Source organism: Lynx canadensis, chromosome F1 (genome assembly GCF_007474595.2).
Source record: "Lynx canadensis isolate LIC74 chromosome F1, mLynCan4.pri.v2, whole genome shotgun sequence".
In the NCBI taxonomy this organism is placed as follows: domain Eukaryota; kingdom Metazoa; phylum Chordata; class Mammalia; order Carnivora; family Felidae; genus Lynx; species Lynx canadensis.
Genome location: NC_044319.2, coordinates 34,738,362 through 34,744,330, shown reverse-complemented (window position 1 = coordinate 34,744,330; position 5,969 = coordinate 34,738,362).

The following is a 5,969-nucleotide window of genomic DNA, read 5'->3' as shown; positions in this document are numbered from 1 at the left end:
AGATGCGCACAGCCCGAGACGCGCTCGGCCCGCGGGACGCGCTGCCCCCGCCCTCCGCCCGGGAGCGGGGTGGGCGATCGGGCTTTTTCCCCTCCCCTCCCTCTATATTCCTGGCAAGGCCGGCCCCTCTCCTTGGCCGCCACAACCGTGAGCTTCCCCACTTGGTCCCACAGGCGGAGGACGTTAGCAGGGGCTGGGGTTGCCGCCGTGGAGGCCAAAAAAGGTGGAGGTTTGTGCGGGCCCCAGATACTTGTTCAACTTTATATAGAGGCCCCGTCTTACTCCTTCAAGCTCGACTTCCACTCGACTTTTAACCCCTTTGTGTCAGCCTGGCCGGTGGCGGGGGGCAAGTTTCCCCTGACTTCTGTGTGCTTGTGTGTGCGTGTGCGTGTGTGTGTGTGTGCGCGCGCGCCTGTGTGTGTGTTTTCTTTCCTTTTTGTTTTCCTTTATTTTTAACTTTTGAGCCGAGAACCATCTTGCCAAAAGGACTCTACTGTGAGGACCCTAGTTTACAAATGTGAGCATTTTGCTAATCAGGTAAAAACGTAGCCCGTGCCCAATCTGATGCATTTAATGACAGTCACACCAGAGACTGTGCTGCATGTTAATGAAGCACGAAGAGTGAGCAGGACACATAAATAACTGTAATTATTCATTTCACCCGTCCAAACCATCCTTGTTGATTTTCTTTTCACTTTTTTCCCCTGCAAGATCTGTCTGTGTTAATTTGGAGGGGTTTTTCCTGTGGCCGTTCCTAATTTTCCACGTACTTTGAGCCTGTCACCATCGCCATAAAGACAAAGGACTCTCCTGGCATCTGGGACACCCTCTCTCCCATCACCTCCTCTCCAGCTCTGGGTCTGAGACTCTACAGGCTTTGTCTAGCTCTTTCATCAGGAAAAGGACTTCCCCTGACCCCACCCTCTACTACCTGTCGATCCTGGAGCTCCCTCTTCCTCACTAGTTGTTCTAGATGTTGGTAATCTGAACTGCAGAAACTCTGAGCTGGGCTGTCAGCCTTGTGGCAGACTGGATTGGATGGGGGAGGAAGACGCTGGAGGGGAGAGGGGCCGGAGGCGGAGATGATGGCACCAGGGAGCAGATAAGGGAAGCCACAGTCTGCGAACATGCTCTGAGATCCTGAATGGAATCGCAGGATTACTAACACCCAGTCGGGTCTCTCCCATGATATGCGCCCTGTACAGCCCAAGTTGGGAGGAAGGAAGGTCAGACCAGCCCCCTCTGATCTTTCCTGAGTTATTTGTCTGCAGACTCCCTAACATCATGAAAGCAGACTTATCTTTATGGTCCTTCTCTGATTTACTATTATTTGGTTTGTACAGGAGAGAGAAATGGACCCAGGTCTGGAAACAAAGCTCAAAGCTCTCTATTCCGATCTTGTTGGCTAACTTTTCTTTAAATACGAAACAAAGCCTTTCATCACGTAATAAAACCAAAGGCTTAAGATGCAAATTTGATAGAATACAATGGTATGGGTATGCATCTCTCTCAAAGTGCAAATGGTGATTTGGATCTGACCACCTTGTGAGATCTCAAAGGCCTGGAGCTCGGGGCAGAAAAAGCTGAAAAATACATGTTTAACTCAGGCCTTTGTCCTTGGGACTCCCAATTAATAGAGAAAAGAGGTTAGCTCCTCTCCCAACCCCTCTCTCAACTCCCCCTCAACATTCTCAGCTCCGGAGACTGGGTCTGCTTCACACCCAGAGGTTGTGAACAAAATGTGGAGTTATAATCCTTGCTAGATAGGAAAACCAGTTTGGTCAGTGTGGATCTTCCTTCGTTCCTAGTAGTTTCTTTTCGTTACTTCAAATGCCATTTGTCTGCCCTAACTGGGCCCCAGAAGATAGGAAAGAATTTGTTTCTAGCACCTGAATTTCTTAACTAGCTCTGGAGCAGAGCTTCTTCTCAAAGCGTGGTTTACACAGAATGAAGGTTAAGGTGTGGGAATCTGCACTTTACATAGGTACTCTCCGTAATTCTTTTTTTTTTTCTTTTCAAATTTGTATTTAAATACTAGTTAGTTAATACACAGTGCAAAATCGGTTTCAGCAGAATTCAGTGATTCATCACTTACATAAAACAGCCAGTGCTCATCATAACAAATGCCCTCCTTAACGCCCATCGCCACCTAGCCCATCACCCCCACCCCACCCTCCCTCCATCAACCCTCAGTTTCTCTATCCTTAAGGGTCTCTTACGGTTTGTTTCCCTCTCTTTTTTCCCCCTCCCATATGTTCATCTCTTTTGTTTCTTAAATCCCACACATGAGTGAAATCCTGTGGTACTTGTTTTTCTCTGACTGACTTATTTCACTTAGCATAATACACTCCGGCTCCAACCACGTTGGTGCGAATGGCAATAATTCATTCTTTTTGATAGCTAGGTAATATTCTATTATATATATTTTTATATATCTTCTTTGCCCATTTATCAGTTGATGGATATTTGGGCTCTCTCCATAGTTTGGCTATCGTTGATAATGCTGCTATAAACGTTGGGGTGCATGTACCTGTTCAAATCTGTATTTTTGTCTCCTTTCATTTTCCGTGATTCGTACGCACACTAAGTTCAAGAAGCCCTACTTTAGAAAGAAGACATGCTCCATGCAAAGTGGCTGGCTTACTTCAGAGAGGAAAAATAGGAGTGTAGGGAAGGGAGGCTGACCCATCCCTTCTTCTAAGAAACCGGATCTGTTCTTCTCTGGTCTGCACCACAACTATGACACTGGGTGATAACTGGCTACCCTTCCTATTTTCCAAGGTCGTTGAGACTCACCACTTCATGCACACACAAGCTTGCGGCAACCACCCACAAACTCAGGTTCAGGCAGGCCACCGGACACAAGTCCGTCCTGGGGCCCCTGCCTTATGTTTCCTCACAGTCATATAGAGGTGAGCTATCAAGTGTCTTCAAAGCTCTAGCCTTTCTTGGCTACCCCTTGGTGTCTCTGCCCCCTGCTTCATCCCATAAGCTGGTGCTAGAAGAAGTTACCTACATGGCACATAGTGGAGGGTGCAACAGAAAGATCCAGAGTGAGAGGCTCTGTCGGGCCCTTTATAAACCACCCTCACCATGGGACATCGTCCCACCCCAGCCCCAACCCTTCCATGTCATATCAGCCAATTTAAAATAGTCCCCCCCATCCCATGCTAAATAGACTTCTTTGATACAAAAAAAATAAGGGGAAAGGTCTAAAAATTTTGAGTTTTAAAGTACATTCCTCATTTGGTTCTTGTAATTCAAACTTTATTACGTTTCTATAAAAGTGTTAAAGAGTTGAATTGTGGTTTACAAGTTGGCCGAGTTTACCTTTTATAGACGGTTAAGAAAACTTTTGTTCATTTTGATTTTCCAGTTTCATATTTTGGAACCAGCACCTTTTTCCCATGTTGCAAACTTGTTTTGGCTCTTTGAAAACTCTCAGGGTTTAAACCCCAGTTTGGCAGGGAGGAAGCCTGGGTGGCAGAGGTGTTTGGAGGCCACAGGGAGGCCGTGAGGACTTGAAGTCAGAAGTGAATCCCTTCTTTTCTCTTCCTGCCCCCCATTCTCTCTCCAGCGCATCCTTTAGGCAGAACCTAACTAGAAAACCACTGAAAAGGGGGTCTGGGAAATGTGGCATAGAGATTCCTGGCCCCAGTGTCCTGTGGGAAATTAGGCCCATGTAGTGTTAGCCTCCAAGTATGCCATAGGCAGGCTGTAGAGACCACGGACCAGGAAGGCTCAGGACAAATTATGATGATCAGATCACAAAGGTTATTGAATCCATTTAAAACATACAGTCAGAAATAAGAGGAAAGAGTGGGGGTAGGTTAACCTGCTTGGGATAGGAAGCAAGCAGGGTCAATGGACCCTACTCTCTTGTGTTATGCTCTGATAGCATAGTTATGAGGACAAGAATTGAGGTTCAGTAAGGGATAAGTAGATAGAAGATTGATGGAACCAATGTTGCAACCAACTGGTTCGCAACCAATGCTTGCTCTATTGGGAGGTGCAAGGACAGATTGGCCTGGCCACAGGTCTGCCACATGGCTAGTCCGTGTTCTGTCCCTTTTCAGCATTTCTGAAGCAGAACATACAGGAGTCAGAATGGTGTCACCAATAGGTAGACAATTTAGGGAGATAATGACCTGGCTGTCAACCGTTAAATGGTATGCTGTCTACCCTGTGATTTATGATTTAATGTTTCTATTCCTTTCTACCTGTAAGTAATAATCTTGTTTGTTCCACCCTTTTTACAGTATATTCCTCTTCTTTCTTTTTATGTTTATTTTTGAGAGAGAGAGAGAGAGAGAGAGAGAGAGACTGAGTGCGAGAGGGGGAAGGGCAGAGAGAGGGAGACACAGAATCCGAAGCAGGCTCCAGGCTCTGAGCTGTCACTACGGAGCCCGAGGTGGGGCTCGAAATCACAAACTATGAGGTCATGACCTGAGCAGAAGTTGGAAGCTTAACCGATGAGCCACCCAGGTGAACTGCCCCCCCATTTATTTTTACATGTCTTCGCAGATTACAAACTTGCTACCTATTTTTAGCACATCTGAATTCTGCCTCTGTCTCGCAAGACTTGCTTACTTATTATCTGTAGTTAATACAACTGATGAATTTTGCCCATCTTGTTTGCTTTCCTTGGCCTCTGTAGAAGAATTGAATGTTCTCACAGAATGGAGCAAACACACAGTGTATATATCCAGCATTGTAGAGGAGAGTATAGATGCGTGGGGTTGGGACTAAGAGATTCAGGGTAAATACTTGGCCCTAATCCAGTGTCATGTAGGTTTCATGCAGATAACCACTTTCCCAGCTCTGTTTACTGAGTAGCCTCTCCTTTCCATGCTGATCTGAAATGCCGTTCTGCCCTATGCCAACATTTTATATAAATGTGGGCCTGTTCCTGGACTCTATCCATTGGTCACCGTGTGTATCTTTACCACTGCCTGATTTACTGCAGCTTCAAGGAAGTCCTGATATGGGTAGGGGCAAGTGAGACTCTAAATTCTCTTCAGAAAAGTGGCCTGGCTGTTCTCTGCTCTTTACTCTTCCATATGCCTTAGAATCTGCTTATCAGGTTCTTCCCCGAAACAGCCCTTTGGATTTTGATTAGAACTTCTCTGTAGATTAATTTGGAGAAAACCAAACCTTTCCTTCCATGAATTTGGCATAGCTCTCCATTGTTTGGGTCTTCATTAAAGTTTATGATTTTTCCTGTAGTGGCTTTAACTCATCTTTTGTTAGATTTATTCCTGGGTGATAGATGTCCTCTAATGCTATTATAAATAGTATCTTCTTTTTAATTATTTTTGTTGCTGGTGTGTGAAAATACAATTCATTGTTTTATATCCATCTTCTATTGAGTTACCTTGTGAAATTCTCCTACTGTTTCTAAGTATTTATAGATTCTTTGGGTTTTCCATGTAAATGATCATATCAACTGCAGATAGTGATAATTTCATTTTTTCTTTCCAATCCTTCTTCTGAATTATTTTTTTTTAAGTTAATGTACTGACAGGAACATCCACCACAAAGATTAAAGCTGTGTGATCTTCTATTTCCTGGCCTCATTTCAGATCTTAAAGGCGAATAGTCTAATGTTTCCCCACTTAGGACTACATTTGCTTGATTTTTTATTAAATTTGTCTCATGCTAAACACATTCCCTTCTATTCTTCATTTACTAAAAGATTTCTGTCTTTAATAATGAACTTACTATGATTTCTTTAAATGTCTTACCTAGATCTATTGAAATGATATATGGTTTTTCTCTTTTAATATGGTAGTATAGTAAATTACATTTATAGATTTTCTAACATTAAACCAACTTTGCATTAAGGCCAACTTTGACATGGCTTATTATCATCTTTATACACTGTAGAATTTAATTTGTGAATCCAATCTTCTATTTATGATTTTTGCTTCTGTATTCATAAATGAAATGAGCCTATATTTTTTTCCTCC